We start from the raw sequence: 18,540 nt of genomic DNA, 5'->3' as shown, positions 1-18,540 counted from the left end.
TACCCCATTTCCTTTTCTTGTTTTAAATTCCTTTTTAAAAAATGTTTATTTTGAGAGAGAGAGAGAGAGAGAGAGAGAGAGAGAATCCCAATCAGGCTCCATGCTGTCAGCTCAACCTCATGAACTGTGAGGTCATGACCTGAGCCACAATCAAGAGTCAGATGGTTAACTGACTGAGCCATCTCAGCCTCACATTTTCTTTTCTTAGTGGGCACTCAGCTAGACTGCTTTTCCTAGCTTTCCTTGCAGTTAGGTGCAGCCATGTGGCTGAATTTTGGCCAACAGAACGTGGACAGAAAGTGATATGTATCTAGGCCTGGCCTTTAGGAACTTTCTGGTTAATTTTCCACATTCTTTTTTCAACCTGAAGCTTAGTGGAGAGAACTCTGATGATTTAGAGCAGGTGACACTGTAACAAGGAAGGAGCTTGGACCCTTGAAATATGATCTGTAAGATCACTGGCTGACCAAGAGTTCTTACATTACACCATTGCATGAGTGAGAAATAAACCTTTATTGTGTAAAGCTTAAATTTTGGGACTGCTTGAGTTTAACTTGCTTAATACAAGCACTAATTTTTTTTAAATTTTTTAATGTTTTATTTATTTCTGAGAGAGAGAGAGAGGGAGAGAGAGAGAGTGAGCAGAGGAAGGTCAGAGAGAGAGGGAGACACAGAATCTGAAGCGGGCTCCAGGCTCCGAGCTGTCAGCACAAAGCCCAACATGGGGCTCAAACCCACAAACTGTGAGACTATGACCTGAGCCGTAGTCAGATGCCCAACCAACTGAGCCACCCAGGTGTCCCTACAAGCGCTAAGTTTAATGTAACATTCCCATCCCCAGACTGATCATGACTCCCTACATTTCAAGAGTACCCAGTAAAGAAGATTCTAGAATTGCTAAAGAAGATTCTAGAATTCTATTACTGTCACAATCCCCCTTTAAGTATATCACTGCTATTTAAGTATAAACTCACTCATCTCCATCACCAGAAATAATGGCCTTGTTCAATCTCTCACATTTGTAATATTCAAAATACATGTGATTGGTAATAATACCAAGAAACTTCTCTTAAAATATATTTCAATAAGCCTAGAGAAAACTCTTTGGTATAGAATTTGAAATGGTCTAGAGATCCTTGCCCTGGTTAGGACATTGCCTGTACTCTCCACAGCAGGCTGCTGTCTACTGATGCTATCATGAGATGGAAATACTGATATTCAGGTCCACTGAGTGCTGAGAAAGAAATAGAGGGGACTATGCTTTGACTTCTTCAATGCCTTAGAGCCAATTTGCCATTTGTGGTAACTCCATGGTTTGTATTCATGTGACTAACTTACCACTTCCTGTTTTGATTAAAAAAAAAAAAGAACTCTAGGAGAGAAATGAGGCCACAAAACTGAGGAAGGCCCAATGCACCCCCTTTTTTCTTTCATTTACTCAACATACATTTTCTAGCACCTATTACATTCACAACACTTTGTGTATGGGGAGGGTAGGTCAAACAAATATAATAAACAGATCTGCTTTCAGGGACATTTTTAGACTGCTGATATTTGACGAGGCAAGCAGCTATTTGAAAGACAGTATAGAGTAGAAACAGAAGCCACCAATTACCTATAGTTTAAACTGGGCATCCACTTATGCACTTAAATTCAGTTTCCTCATCTGTAGTTTTTTGAGGACTGGTGAAAGAATCAGAGAATTCCCTAGCACGGTCCCTAGCAAATAGTAGATGATAGCTTTCTTTACATAGGGAGACAACGCATACACACGTGCCTAACCAGTTGGATATTCAAGAAATAGCAAATAATTGGCACAAATAAGAAATGGTGGATGAGTTTGGATGGGGTGACATCACATTGGGATGGATGGACAAAATAAGTTATTAGTTTTACTTAAGGCTTTCTTTTAGAATATTTTGCATTTAAATCTAATGTGGATGCCAGATCTAAATGTAAAACTTTCATCCAGGAATCACCGAAAAAAGGTATAAATGGAGAGAGGAATTTTTTTTAAAGTTTATTCATGAATTTTGAGAGAGAATGTGCATACCTGAGCATGTGTGAGGAGAGGCAGAGAGAGTGGGAGAGAAAGAATCCCAAGCAGGCTCTGCACGGTCAATGCAGGACCCAAAGTGGAGCTTTAACTCACAAACTGAGATTATGACCTAAACTAAAATCAAGAGTTGAATGCTTAACCAACTGAGTCACCTAGGTGCCCCAAGGAATTTTTTATTACAAAGGAAAAGTTCCTGTATTGGATGAAAAAAATCACAACAGGTACTGCTGACTTAAACGTGTGTGTGTGCGTGTGTGTGTTATAGAAATGCTATGTACCTGAAGGATAAGCCATAAAAATTGTTTGTATGTTCAGGAACAAGGAGTTATAACATAATTTGTAAACTTATAGAGATCCAATGTTAGAAGAAGATCTTTCAATCCAAACCATTCATTTACAAAAGAAGAAATAGACTCAAAGAGATGACTTGTCTAAGGCCACATAAGTAGGAAATTGTGAAGCCAGGACTTGAATCTTAATCTCTAGATTTCTGGCACAGTGCTTTGACTACTAATTCCTTTTTCTTCAAGACCTAAGAAGTAATTCCATAGTGCCACTGGATAGAGCTTCTTGTAGGTCTTAGTTCTTAAGAATGGAGACTTTCAGTAAAGACTTCCCAGTACTATGGACAGAGATCAGGCTTGAACAAAAACTCTATGAAGGATTCCACAAAATAGTTAAAAATACTTAAAATAGCCCTCATTTACTGAATACTTGCTTTGTGCCAGGCACTATGCCAAATGCTTTACATATATAATTTATTTATTCATTTACTTAAATTTTTATTCATAGCTAATGTATGTCAGGCGTCTACACTATGTGCTAGGATATTGTAGTGAAAAGACATGCATGATTCTGGAGCTCATGGAATCTCTAGCCTTCCCCATAACTAAAACCCCATAGATTGGTTTGTTTATTGCCTCCATTTTTCAGGTGATGGAAAAGTCCCAGAGAATAACAATGATGGCATCCATATATTGACCACCTGCCCCACACCAGGCACTTTTCTGAGCACTCTCTGAGTAAATCTGATCAACAGCTCTATGAGATAAAAAAAAATGGAGGCATAAGAAGCTACAGTGACTGGTACAAGGTCATATAGGTAGTAAGAAGTAGATCAAGGATTGGAATCAAGACTATCTGATTCCAGTGTCCATGATTTTAACCTCTATATTGACCAGTTGGATTCCTGCTCTTACTTTTTTTTTTTTCAAATGTTTATTTATTTTGAGAGAGAGAGCATGCACATGCAAACAGGGAGGAGGCAGAGAGAGAGAAAATCCCAAGCAGGCTCTGCACTGTCACTGATGCGGGGTTCAAACACACAAACTGTGAGATCATGACCTGAGCCAAAACTGCAAGTCAGACGCTTACCAGACTGAGACTCCCAGATGCTCCTTAAACCCTTTTTAACCAAATTTTTAAGTTTATTTATTTTGAGAGAGGGAGAGGAAGGAGGGAGAGAGAGAGAGAGAGAGAGAGAGAATGAATCCCAAGCAGGGATTTGCCTGCACATGCAAAGAGGGAAGAGGCAGAGAGAGAGCATCCCAAGCAGGCTCTGCACTATCTCACAGTTTGTGAGTTTTAGTCCCACAGGCTCTGCACTGATAGTGGGACTCAAACTCACAAACTGTGAGATCACGACCCAAGCCAAAATCGAGTCAGTCACTCAACTGACTGGGCCACTCAGGCACTCCATTTGAACCTAGAGATTTTAAGAAATAGGGGTTGCTGGTAACAACATTGCTGGATCTACATTCAGACAAAACTATGTTTGTATTTTTCTGAGGCTTGCATTGCTTTATTTAAATAAGGCAAGTATCTACCTAAACCTTCACACTCCTGTTAGAAAAAGGGCAATTTCTTCAGAATTAAATGCCAGCGATAAAATTTATTGTGTAATAGAATTTACCCATATGTTTAAACCATTCTGTTGCAAGGTATAGACATACTCCTTGAGACAAAAAGCAGACTTGAATAATTTTCATTTTCACATAAATTCTATTAAAGAAGAATAAAACAATGAATTGCAAAATTTCTCCATTCTCTTCCACCATATGGGTTTTTTTGAGGTTTAATAATATTATAAATAAAGCAGCTTCGAGATGAAATACAAAACAGTGAACAACAATCTAAAAACATTTTGAAGAAGCAAGTATTATATCCCAGTGTTGCCAGGCTTTCAACATAAGTAAGATAGAAAACAGAGAGAGAATTCTCATTTCTTCTATCAAGAAAGCATAAATATTGGCTCTGTATTAAGCCAACGTCTTGCAGCTGTACACCAGCTCTCAACTATTAAAAAGATTCTTAAATTCCCAAGGAAACAAAAATCAATTTCAGCTATATAAGTCTGTATATAAATCTACTGTGGTTTATTCCAAATATTTTCTCATCAAGGAGTTTGGAACAAAAATTTTTTTGAAAGAGAAATTCTCCAGTTCACCCATTACACCATCGTAAATATTTGAACAACTTCCAGTAACTTTGTCTAGAAAATCTCAATGTTTGTGTAGCATGCCAGTGACAGCTCAGCAGCAATGTCAATACTTTTCATTATTTGGCAAGACAACCACTCATAGCAATAGATTGGAATTCTGATTGCCTTTTTCATATATTACATTTCACTTCTGTCACAGCACACAGGATGTTTACTCTTGCCCTCTTGGCAAGATACTCATATCTGAGCTTACATTAAAAATCTATTTTATCTGTTAAAGCTTAGAATGAGCTAAGTGATTACTGTTTTAATCCCAAATCAATATGTGTAGTCAGGTCTTGAAAGAATTCCAGTCACTGTAGCCCTTGTTCATATTTCAGATGGATAATGCTATTGGGTTGTTTTCCTTGGGCTCATTTTATATATTCTATTTGTAAGAATTATGGTCACTGGTATGGTGACTATTGTTCACATAGCTCAAACAGAGCAATGGATGTGTTATTGATTTTCTGGGTTTGGTAAGAGTCTCTACAGGCAAAATGAAATATACACATTTGCTAAAGTTTTGTGAAATAGAGTAGAATGGATATGTGCTTCTCAAGCTTCAGATATTTTAGAACGTCTTGGAGAGCTGGTTAACAATAGATTCCTAGGTTCTATAATCAGTGATTCTGTTTCAGTAGGTCTTTATGGGGTCTGAGATTCTTATTTCTAACAACTTCCCAGGTGATGCTGATGTTGTCATTTCAAGGACCATCTTTTGAGTGGAATAAAATGGAATGGCCAATAGTGAAAGCAAAAATCTTGCTTTTCTATTTACATACTTGTTTATTTGAGGTAATTTACTTAAACTATTTTGTTTTTTATACTTTTTTCTAAAGTTATTTATTATTTATTTTTGAGAGAGAGACAGAGTGAGAGGGGGAGGGGCAGAGAGAGAATCCCAAGCAAACTCCTCACTATAAGCAGGGAGCACGATGGGGGCTTGAACTCACAAACAGTGAGATCTTGATCTAAGCTGAAATCAAGAGTCAGACACTTAACCGACTGAGCCACCCAGGTGCCCTGACTTAACCTATTTAAAAAAAAATTTTTTTTTACATTTATTTATTTTTGAGAAAGAGAGAGACAGAGCACGAGCTGGGGAGGGGCAGAGAGTTAGGGAGACACAGAATCTGAAACAGGCTCCAGGCTCTGAGCTGTCAGCACAGAGTCCGATGCACGGCTTGAAATCACAGACTGTGAGATCATGACCGAGCCAAAGTCAGACGCTCAACCGACTGAACCACCTATGCACCCCCTGACTTAACCTATTTTTAAGCCTTAGTTTCCTTATCTGCTCAATGAGGGGTTTATTAAGGATTAGATAAGTCTGTATGGCACTTGACACAGTGCTGGACAGATACCTGGTACATGTTCAATGAATGACGGCCATGGTTAGGAGAGATGATGCAGTCTCCTTTTCTGGGATCCAACTGAATCCCAGGATCTGCAGTGCATCTGCTTCATATCCTAGTGTATTTGGCAAATTACTTGTTAATTACTTGTGTCCGGATTAGGAGTGATCTGATCAGTGAGTTAGTAACTATTCAGAACTTGAATTGCTCAGGTAGGCTCTAAAACATTTGAATATTTTGCCCTTTGGCCTTCAAACTAAATACCATACTCAAACTTTGATTCTCTGTCCTTTGGATTGTTTTTCATTTAAATTACTTTATAGTCCACAGCTCCACAGTTATGTCTTCTTGTGAATGATCTTTTTACGAACAACATCAGTTTATTTTCGAAATCAAATTCAAGTCTTTGGAGACTAATATCATTTCTCTCCATATTTTGTTATTAAGAGGCCTGGTGTTCTGCCAAGACAACATATTAATACATTTAAGCTTGAGATTTTCATTGTCATGTGAACATTGAAATTGGCTCTCAATTACACAAAGCAGCCAATTCAACAGGATATGGTACTGGATTTACAATGAACATGTCTGTGAAAAAAATGACTTTAAAATCCCTGACTTTCTGATTTGCTTTTAATTAGTTAAAAAGTCATGATGCACCAGTCACAAGAATATCAGCCAGCTCAGGCTGTTAATTTTGAGAAATATATGACTTGACTTTAGTCAAATGTTAATTTATTTGTCTTGCTTTCAACCATTTATTCAGCTGTTCATTTAGCAGTAAATTCACAGCACATTCATAGCACTGGATGAGGTCTTCTAGAAGTAGGATCCTCCAGAGCTTCTAACTAAAGAAGAACCTACATTCCTATAACTTCATTTGTGAAATGAACTTAGAACAAGAAAATCAAGTCAACTTTGTAGCTTGCAACCAGTTGTTACATGAACTCTCTAGCAAGATGACACCATTGAAAAGAGTACCAATCTATACATCAAAATGAATTTTTTTGGCTTTTCAGAAGATGCAGGGATTTACATTCATATGCTCTGTTACAACCTGAATATTTATGTCCTTATCCCCAGCTCCTCTATCCTTACCAAATTCATATGGTTAAGGTCTAACCTCCAATATGATGGTACTCAGAGATGAGACCTTTGGAAGGTAATTAGGGTTAGATGAGGTCATGAGGGTGGGACCTTCACAATGGGATTAGTGTCCTTATAAGAAGAGATATCAGAGTTTTCTTTTCCCTACTCCCCTAAGTGAGGACACAGAAAAATGTGGCTGTCCGCGAGCCAGGAATCAGGCACTCACCAGAAACCCAATCAGCCATTACCTTGATCTTTGACTTCCTAGTCCCCAGAACTGTGAGAATAAACACCTTTTATTTAAGCCACCCAGTCTATGGTATTTTGTTATGGCAGCCCAAGTAGACTAAGACATGACTTTAGAAAGATGACAGGGATTTGTATAAAACTGTGGAAATGCTTCAAATATATCTCATTTTCCCCAAGCAGGGCCCTCAGCCCATCTGCCAGGCCAGCTCTTTACCACTGCCTACAGAGCGTTTGCTTTTTCTTGCCTAGAGTTGTCACTCCTCTTTGTCCTGTTTTCTTTACCAAAATGTCCTTCCCAAATCTTCCACTTCTGGCTCAGAGGTTTTAAGAAATCTTTCCTGATTAGCTCTAGTCCTTTCACAGGCAATCAATCCTTCACTGTAAAGTTTGTTTCACTATACACTTATTTGAATCTCTTATTGTGTATTTATGTTCATTTAAGGATGTAGGTATTATGTCCTAAACTAGACCCTGAGCATCTCCAAGACAAGACTAGGGTCTAGACATTTTAAATCTTTTGTGTCCTCCATTGGTCCTTTTAGAGTGTTGTGCAAATAAGATGGGGATGAAACTTACTGAATGAAAATTGAACTGAATGCTGAGAGCCAACGAATGTTCTGAGGCAAATGAATCAAGAAGTGCAAGGAAGTACAATAAAACCCTGGCTCCAGAGCCTGCGGGTGGGGGTGAGAGAGAGCCGTTCTGGATAAGTGAGTTTAATAGATGGCTGAGGAATCATCCTTTTAAACACCAAGAGTTTTAATTATCTTGGATGGAAACCTTCCCAATATATTAATCTTCCCTGCCTTCTAAAACAGTGCTCTGTAAACATAACCCAGCTTGATGACTTATCATTAAAAGTAGTAGTGTGCTAGAACACTGAGAAGTCCTCAGGCCCATCAGAGGTATGCAGAACTGTTTGTCCCTATTTTAAATGGCTGCAGATTTTTTTTATTGTTGTTTTGTTTTTTAGCTTTTCTGGATCCTCCCTTGCTGCTGGACTGTCCATCTCACTGATGCCCATGTGACTGTCTGTGCCATTTCTACACCCTTTTCCTAATTTGTGGCTTCTCATCTGAAATTAGTTTGGAAATCACATGTCCAAGCTCAGTGGTTGTTGTCATGATTATTACTGTTGGAGATGCGTGTAACTGAGCAAAGGGCTGTATGTGAAGGCTTGCTGGGGTCTCCATGGCTACAGTGACAAGAGACAGACTCCTAGATGTTGTGAACTTCTAGTTTAGCTTCTCTGAAGCCTTTTTAATTTACTTCCTATTCTTATTTTTCTAGTCTAGAAATACGTTTTTCAGATAAATTAGGAATTAAATACATACTAGTTACCCTAGCATGGCCTTATAAAATAAATACTCTGGCTTGATCACTGTTTTCTGTACTGCACTAGCACCTAGTAGGCACTCAATACATATTTGTTGAGTCAATGAAATAAATTTTATAATCTCAGCACAGATAAGATATTGAGATATTGATTCACATATACACAAAACAAGCTTACAAAGTAAACTACAGTAAGACTCATAACAAATACACAAATAAAGTAAATACAAGGACCACAAGATTATTTCCTGCTGGAAAATCCAGAGGGACTTCATGGATGAGGTAGTAGTTTTGACTTGGCCTTGAAGAATGGGATCATATTTTGATCAGCAATAAGTTAGGAAAGTAAGAAGAGACAAGAACACCACAAAGCCAAGATGCTAAGAATGGGCTGGGTGTATATGGGATGTGATTAGTACATTCTGGCTGGAGTACATGTAGGGGAGGAGGAGGAAATTGCATTATAATGTTATATTGGGGTCAAAGTGTGGGTGGACTTTGAACATCAGGTTAAAGAATTTGGATTTTGTCTATTAGGTGACAGGGAGAAACTGGGCAGGGTGGTGGTGGTGGTGTTGAGCTGGGAAGTGACATCCTTAGAGCTGGGCTTTAGAAGTCTTGGTTAGTGCTGGAGTTTAGAAGTTGAAGCGAAAGGGCTGGAGGTGATTTCAAGGGTATAGGCAACATGGGCCTGAACTGGGATGTTGGCAGTAGGAATAGCAAAAAGGTAATGATCACAGAGAGGCTTCAGGGGTAGAGTAAAAGGACTTAGCAACTTATTTGTTGTGAGGAGTGACAGAGAAGGGTATATTGGGTACAGTTCCAAGTGATGTCCTTTCCAGAACTCAGAGAGTCCAGAAGAACAGGTTTAAAGAGATGGTGTTGAGTTTGACTTGGGACATACTGAGGTGTGAGAATGGATTGTTGATAGCTCTGCTATAAAAAGCATGAATGGGATACTGCCCTAAAAAAGCACTAAAGGGATAACAGTACTTACAAAATGAGTGCTTTATGTGTACACAGCCCTCAAAAGGAGTTAAGAGGTCCATGTCTTATTTTAAGTCCCTTCTTAACATAACTGTATTAAAAAGTGTTCATTTTTACTTTCAAAGAGCTTTCAAGTGTACCTTTAAAAAAAGCTTCTGTTTTTTTCTGAGATATTACTCTTGATAAGACTAGGGCATTAATGCTGTATAATGTTTGAACATTATTGGAGGTTGCTCATGGATTAGCAATAGCTCCTCTCTGAAACAAGACAGCTAGCAAAAAAACAAAAACAAAAACAAAAAACAAACAAAAAAACAAACTAAGAAAACTTCCCCCAAACAGAAAATGGATTTTGACTTCTACCATCAGAAACAAAGATGCTTTCAGATTAGCAGTCAGCTCCCTCATGGAATAAGTAGCAAATCTAGGACACCCATTTGGGTTTTCTAGAATGGATGAGTAGGGTTTGACATGCAAACAGAGGAAAAAGTTCATTCCAGGCAAGGAAAACTATATACAAACCTGATATGAAAGAAAGACAAGGCATGGTCAGGGAATAGCAAGAAGCCATTTGGTTGGAGGACATGTGAAGAGAGAATGGGGGAGTGGCCATACAATTAAGGAACTAGATGGAGGTGTAGCTTGAGAGATGAGTTGGGGCCAGGTAGGATGGGCCTCATGTGTAACACTAAAGAGTCTGCAATTTATTAGCAGTGGGAGCCATCTCAGAGGTCCACTAAAGAAGCAAAACAATCAGATATGTTAATAATTGGGGAATAGAGGGGCGCCTGGGTGGCTTAGTCGGTTAAGCGTCCGACTTTCGCTTGGGTCATGATCTCACGGTTCGTGGATTCGAGCCACGCGTCGGGCTCTGTGCTGACTGCCAGCTCAGAGCCTGGAGCCTATTTCAGAGTCTGTGTCTCCCTCTCTCTCTGACCCTCCCCTGCTCACGCTGTCTCTCTCTCTCTCTCCTAGAAATAAAAAATAATAATAATAATAATAATAATTGGGGAATAGAGGCAGAGATGAGGATGTTAGTAAAGTATTGCTGCAAGCAGAGAGAACCTGAGCAAATGAAGTTATGAGAGAAGCCAGTACTCAGCCTGTAACAGGTGCTGAATGTGGGCTAGTTGATAGGCTGTTCAAGTAGGCAATAACTCTTGGCCCATCATAACTGGATGCATTTCCCCTTAGATTCAAATCAGCTTCAGCAGATTGTCAGGCCAGAGGCTCTGAGTGTAAAGGGTTCAAAAAAATTAATACAATAGCCAGAAGCCAAGATTCATTGTGGCTTCATGTACAATGTTACTACAGAAGACACAGAGAAGCAACTACCACCATATTCTGGTGGACCTACTTTCGTAGGCTGTAGGATACCCCGAGGCATAATCATTCTTGATAGGAACATGTGAAGTCTTTAAAGGGCCTTCTAGAGTAGCTTCTAAAAAGTCCAAGGGGGGAAAAAGAAACGCAAGAGCTCTCCAATGAAGAGACTATTTCTTTTTTAAATACAGTGACTATGTACTCCTCTATAGGATTGCTCTACCCAATATGGTAAGCAACAAGCCATGTATGGCTATTGACCATTTGAAATGTGAATCATCCAAATTCAGATTTGCTGTGAGTATAAAATACACACTAGATTTCAAAGACTTTGTATGAGAAAAATAATGTAAAATATCTCATTAATAATTTGTATATTGGTTATACGCTGAAATAACATTTAATTTAGATTTATCACATTAAATAAGATGTAGTATTAACATGAATTCACTTCTTAAATTGTGACTACTAGAAAATTTAAAATAATTTATGTTAGCTTATATTATCATTCTGTTGGATGAAACTACTATAGAAAGTTCAGTGTTATTTTTTACTGCAAAAATAAAATAGGTCTATCTCCTCTAATTTTTCTGAACTTTTTTTTCCCTTGTAGGGAAGTTGTCAACATGTACAGTAGGAAGAAATTCAAAATGAAATAAACAGGTTAATGTTTATAGATGTTCTCATCTATAGTCCAGAATTGTTGATCTGCCTTTCAGTGTTTCTATGGAGATTAGTGCAATCGCAGGCTTGTTTTAGTGGCTATGGTTTTCTGTACAGTTTGCATGTTATAAAAATTATTTAGACAAAAAATTTGAAATACTGTTTGGGGCCATTAAAAGGCAAGAAGAAGGGAGGGGGGAAAGAGCTCATTTTAATAACTTTTCTATCAGGGCAGTTGTTCTCTGACGTATTTAAATAGATTCAACCTTTCTAAAGAAGACGTTATTGCAAAATACTCCTCTCCCACAAAGAGCTTGGAGCCAATATCTCTATTAGAACATCAAATAACAATTGCAAATTCCCAAAAACCAGAATATTTGATCATTTTGCTTTCACATTGGTGAATGGCAAGTAACTGTTCAGAAAAAGCATTCTTGGATTCAACTGCAGGGCTTCCAGTACACTGCCTTTTTTTTTTTTGTGGGCTAGTGGACATTATAAGGTTTAATCATAATACTGACCTTTAGCTTAATTTGCCCTAATTTTGTAGAACCTTCTGACTTCACACCAACCCCCTATGATTCTACAAATTTGGTGTGTATTAGCATTTAACAAAATGCAAAATAGCCTCAAGGATTTGCCATCAAATAGAACTGATTATACAAGGAAAACAAACTTAAGGGAGGATCTGAGCCATCATGGAAAGCATTTTGCTACATTTTGCAGGTCTTTGCATTCAGGACCCGAGTATCTTTTCTTTAAAATAAAAGGGGCTCCTTTAAAGAGAGCAAGACCTCATTCACTGACTTTGAAGTGTGAGGGGAAAAAAATTCAAAAGTTAAATGAGGAGTATGAAACCCAAAGGAAAAGAATTACAACCTGAGGCATGCCTGCCACAGGGAGGGTCTGCTGTGCTTCAAAGCAGTTGGGAGCAGCTTAACTATGTATATAGACGATCTGATAGTACTTGTTGGACAGACAGAACTTCTTGGACAGAACAGGCAGTTCTTAAATACCTGTCACCAGCGTTATATAGCAGAGCAAGATGGAACTGAAAGATTCTCACGTCAAGCCTTTAGTACAACAAAAATGACTTCTTCTGTGCAGTTAGTGAACAAGCTGTTCCTGCTCCTTGAATAGCTCCAGGAGGAGAAACTTATTTTGACTTTGAGTCCCCCCATTTTTCCTGTGTACTGAGTGTTGCAACCTTATGTCAACTAAAATCTCTTGGCCTGATAATTATAGCCAACATTGAAAAACTCCTCCCTCGAATTATTAGTACAAATGAAATAAGGGAAAAAGAAATAAAACTCAGCCCTTCCCATCCCCATGCTACATCCCCTTGTGCACCTCAGAAGTTCTATGGTCAAAATGTTCCAGCCCTTCATAAAATGAAACTAAATTTCTGGTTAATAAATTAACTTTACAGAGTTTTGTTTTGCTACTACTATCATTGCTTTATTGGCCTGTTTGGGCAGTGTGGTCCTTAAAGTTTAAAATAATTAAATTCTTTTACTTAAAGGAAAGAAACTCTAAAAATTCTCCTCCTTTTCCATTCAGTTTCAACTGTCTAAATGGAGAAGTTATGAGACCAGTGTATATGGGAAATACACTGTGACTTGACTCTCTCATTTAGAAAAAAATTTTCAAATATCAACACATTATGTCCCAGAAAATGGATTTTGTGTTTTAACTTTGACTCACCAGTGAGCCTAAATAAGCAGACACATTGCTCTTTCTCATCAAAATCTGAAAAGAAATACTCAAAACCCTTTCCAAACATACCATTCTTCTGGGCCTATTCTATCTTGCTAATGATAAGCCCTGGGAGTCTGGGGACTGTTTGCAAAGTGGTGCCAATTTCTTCTAGTACTTAAGGATCCAGATTCATTATTCCAAAATGAAAAATGGATGTAGAACAAGGGCAGTAAGTTGGGAAATGCTCCCTTTTCAAAGTAGCACTGAGGGGGCAGGTGGGTGGTTTAGTTGGTTAAGTGTCCGACTTTTGATGTCAGCTTAGGTCTTGATCTCAGGGTTCTGAGTTCAAGCCCCACACTGGGCTCCATTCTGAGTGTGAAGCCTACTTAAAAATAAAATAAAGTAAAATGAAAGCAGTAATAAGAATTCACTTATGCTGTGACTTGTCAGGTGGCATTCTTACTCTACACAATACTGCATTTTAATTTAGGGAGAAAAATTATTTTTACTTAAAAAGATATTTCCATTTAGGGGCACCTGAGTGGCTTAGTCAATTGAGCGTCCAACTCTTGATTTTGGCTCAGGTCATAATCTCGTGGTTCGTGAGATTGAGATCTGCATTGGACTCTGTGCTGACAGTGTGGAGCCTGCTTGGGATTTTCTTTCTCCCTCTCTCTCTGCCCCGTCCCTGCTCATACTCTTTCTCTCAAAAAATAAATAAGTAAACAAACTTAAAAAGAAGATGTTTTGGAGTGCCTGAGTGGTTTAGGTTGGTTAAGCATCTGCCTTTGGCTCAGGTCATAAACTTACATTTTGTGGGTTCGAGTCCCACATCAAGCTCTGTGTTGACAGCTCAGAGCCGGAAGCCTGCTTCAGATTCTATGTCTCTGTCTCTCTGTTCCTCCATGCTTGCACTCTGTCTCTCTCTCTCAAAAATAAATAAAGATTGAAAAAAATGTTTCCATTTAATTCCACATTTGATTAGTTAAAAAAATGGGAAAAAAGTTTTTTTCTTTTTAGTGCTGGAATAATATATGTAGTTCCACTCTTGCCATGTCATTCTATTTTTCAAAAGGTCACACATGCTAATAGGGATGAAGGAAGACAAGCTATAAAGATAATGAAGGAAGCCCAAGTGTTCATTATGTGTTAATACAGTTTTTACAATTGAACTGAATTTACTTTACCCTTCTAAAATTTACTCTACCCTTTCTCCTGATTTAGGAGATGATTTCTCTCAAGATATGTTTTAGCACTTAGCCTGGTAGCCTGAAAGTGACAGAATCAACATGCCAATACTAGCCACTTCTGAGCATTTTCTATTCTCCAGGTCATAAACTATAGAGCCTGACCAGGGATAGGCTAAATTATTTGGCAGATGAGGCACAGGAAGCATGTCCTCTAAGGAAAATTTAAGCCACTGGATTATATCACCAATTGATGGGTATGTAACATATTAGAAATTCTGTTCAAGAGATTATTAGTGGATTAAGTCAACCAGAGGTAACTACAGTTTTGTAGGTCCTCTCTAGGATCTTTTTTCTTTTTCTAAACATTTTAGGGACAATATGGATGTATATTAACCACAACAAGATGAATATCATAGAGGACGGTCAATATTTCAGAGGAAAGAATTAATAATATTCTTGGTATGTTAGAGAAATGGTTAGAATTTAAATTTTGAAAGAAGTTCATTAGGGACAATGTTGAAAGGAAACAGGAACTTATCTACTAAAAAATATTTATTAAGTGTCTAGTATGTGCCAAGTTCTGTTGCTGAATTTCAAGGAGCTCATATTCTAATCAGAGTTAAGGGTCTAAAGGCAAAGCAATGAATTTCAACCTATGCTCATGACGGAGTAATGGGGACTATTCTTCCCTAAACAACTAAACAAACTGGTCAAAATCTTTGAAACTGGTTTTCAGGCTCTAGAAATCAAAAAGAACAGGATAGAAATCTCTGAAAAAGAGCAGGCGGTGGGGGAAAAGACAAACCTGATGAATGCCCTAGCTGGTGAGTTTCCTGCCTGGTGAGCTTCCAGGCCACTGCACAGAGAAGGCGAACCCAGCAGTTTGCTTATCTCCCTGAGCTGAGGAGACAGACTTCAGAGTACAGAGGTGCCAAGGCAGCTAGACATCATGGGGCAGAGGACACTGGAGAGAAGACAGCTGCAATGAGAGAGAGTTCCAGATTTCTGCAAAGGGTCCTCAATCTTTAGCTGAATAACAGTTGGTACATGAACTTGAGGAAACTACTAAGACTGGAGAAATCCTTGGAAAGGAGCTGGAGGAGCAAACTTTGGAGCACACACAAGGCTGGGAATAGTTTATGCTCCCACAAGCCAGACTGGAAAGACTTCTTAACATGGAAGGAGCTGAGCAGAGTCTTCAGAAGGAAGGGTCAAATTAGCCCTAGGCTTAAAGGCTATTCTGCACCCAAGAAGTGTTTCCAAGTAAGTTAACTGCATCCTATTGTAAAGCTCAAAAATATTTAAAGAATTAGAAACATATTAAATACCCCCAAAATGTTAGACTTACAATGTCTGACATTACATTAAAAATTACCAGGCATGCTAAGAAGCAGGAACATAACATCCAAAATGAGGAAAAAAATCAATAGAAAGAGACTCAGAAATGACATAGATGATGGAATTAGTAGACAAAAGCATGAAAATAACTACCATAAATACATCCCATATGTTTAAGGAATTAGAAGAAATCATGAACATGACAAGGAGAGAAATGGAAGATGATCTAAAAGACCCAAGCCAAATTTCTACGGTTGAATAGTGAACTAGTTAGAATTAATGGCAGATTAGACATGGTAAAAAGATAAGGTCAGTGAATTTGAAGACCGTAAAAGAAACTACCTGAAATGAAACACAAAGACTGGACACAATGAATAGACCATTAGTGAGCTATGGGACAACATCCAGCAGCCTAACGTATGTGTAACTGGAGTTCCAGAAGGTGAGGAGAGGCAAGTGGAGATAGAAAAAAACATTTAAAGAAACAGTGGTTGAAATTTTCCACATTTGATAAGTTACAAGCATGGTTTGAAAAAGATCCAGGGGTTCTTTTGCTTTGTTTTTTTAAATTTACTTTTAATGTTCATTTATTTCTGAGAGAGAGATTGAGAGGGAGGGGCAGAGAGAGGGGACAGAGGATATGAAGCAGGTTCTGTGCTGTTAGGCCTCTGTGCGAGGCCTGAACTCAAACCCTTAGATCATAACTTGAGCTAAAGTTGACACTTACGTGACTGAATCACCCAGGCACCCTGTGTCACTGGAGTTCCAGAGGTGAAGAGAGGCAAGTGGAGACAGGAAAAAGTATCTAAAGAAACAATGGCTAAAATTTACCACGTATGATAAATTTCAAGCACGGCTTGAAAAAGATCCAGGGCCTCTTTTTAAATTATTATTACAAAGCATTGCCTCTGTAGTCCCTTCACATAGGATGCCTTCCCCCTGCTCCTCTACCTTTTCCACCTACCACACACTTTAAGCTCAGATCCCACAGCCTCCAAAAAAAATTCCCAGTCTCATCCAAATAATTTCATCCTTTCCTAAACACTGATCCCTTTTTGACCACCAGCTGTTTAATAATTAATCATGAAATGACTGAGAGGAGTTCTTGCATAGTTGTTTCTGTTCTTAGCTTTTTAATTTTATTCAACTATTTACATGTTTATGTCATTCCTCCAACCAGCCTCTGGATTCTGTCTCTTCTCTCTTCAGAGCATACTTTCTCCATCAATTCTCGTCTTTTCCTATCCAGGCATTTTATCATCTTTAAAAAAATAAAAGTTTAACAACTAAAACCTCATGACCCTATCAGAGTACTTTCGTCCTAGCTATTTTCTTGTCTTTTCCTCTTCACAACTAAGCCTCTAAAAAGATTCTTCTATTTTTCTCACATGCCATTTATACCTAAACCCATGGCTATATGGCTTCACCCTCACCATCCTTCAAATTGTTCCCATCAAGGTCTACAGGTACCTATTTGCTACAAAATCTAATAGATTCTTTTAGCTTTAATCTTACTTTATTCAACAAAATACTTATTAAGTATTTGCTGTGTACCCAGAGCCAGGAATATGACTGTAAGAAGTACAAATGTCCTCTCAGAGCTTAAATCTGGCAGGAAAGTCAAATGATTAAATAACAAGGTACAGTAAGTGCTATTTAGCATTCGTTGATAGTGGTTGCTCCCTCTCTGAATCACTCTTTGATACTGGCTCCTGTGATACCAACTTCTGTGAGTCCTCTTCTAATTCTGACCATATATTCATAGACTCTGTACTGGGCTGCTCTTTCCTCACTTGTCCTATGAGTTAGGTGGTATCTCTCTGGCTCCTTCCTTGGCTTTCTTCCCAATCTATATCTTGTTTCCTTCATGATCTGCTCCATGTCCATGATTTCATCTACCTACTATACAGATTGATACTTCTAAATCTATAATTTCATCCCAGATTTCCCCCCTAAGTTCCAGACTTTCTCTATCTACTAAACAGCTTCACTTGGATGTCCACAAGTACCCAAAGAAAAGTCTCAATGGAATTATTACTTACCCTAAGCCTATTCTCTGCACTTAATTTAGTAAATGGTACCAACTCATCACTCATAGCCTTAAACTTTGGCAGCATCTTTGATTTCTTTCTTCTTCAAACTTCATCTCAATTGGTTGTCAAATCTTATTAATTTGTTTCTAGGCATTTCTCAAATGGGTCTTCTCTCTATCCCTATAGCCAGTGCTTTAGTTCAACATTACTTCTCTTTTGGGTCCAGTAGTCAGATTTCCCTGCTTCTGGTCTTGGCTTCTTTCAGTCAGAGCCATGCAGCAAAAAGTGACCTTTCTGAAGTAAAATCCAATCATGTCACTTTCATGTTTAATATGTTTTGATAGTTCTCCATAGAATTCCAGATAAAACTCAAGTTCTACACCATGGGCCCTAATGATGCAACATGCCAGCCTCATCTCTCACCTCATGCTGAATTACTTAGTTCTCTGGATGTCCCATAGTTTCTCATACATCCTGGTATTTGCACACGTTGGTCCCTCTGCTGGATCTTACCAACTTCCACTAATGCCTCTTCATGGTCTTCTTTGATATTCAGTTCAGATATTGCGACATATCTACAGCTTCCCTGACATTCTCCTTCTCCAAGTTGAGATTAGATGCCTCTCCTCAGTATATCCATAAAGTATTCCACATATATTCTTTGTGGAACATTCATTTGGATTTTTCTGTTTATGTCTTTCCCATCACTAGATTGTGAATCCTTCTCTACTATGTATCC

At 38.3% G+C, this 18,540-nt stretch overlaps 1 protein-coding gene across 3 annotated transcripts in view; it reads right to left on the bottom strand.

The window, feature by feature from the left end:
* The window catches only part of WASHC3 (WASH complex subunit 3), a 120,814-nt gene that overhangs the window by 28,434 nt on the left and 73,840 nt on the right, over window positions 1-18,540 (bottom strand). The gene's annotated exons all lie outside the window — the stretch shown is intronic.

Source organism: Crocuta crocuta, unplaced genomic scaffold, assembly GCF_008692635.1.
Source record: "Crocuta crocuta isolate KB4526 unplaced genomic scaffold, BGI_CrCroc_1.0 scaffold216, whole genome shotgun sequence".
Lineage (NCBI taxonomy): Eukaryota > Metazoa > Chordata > Mammalia > Carnivora > Hyaenidae > Crocuta > Crocuta crocuta.
The sequence above is the reverse complement of the archived record's forward strand: the minus strand, read 5'-3'. Positions and strand labels throughout refer to the sequence as shown.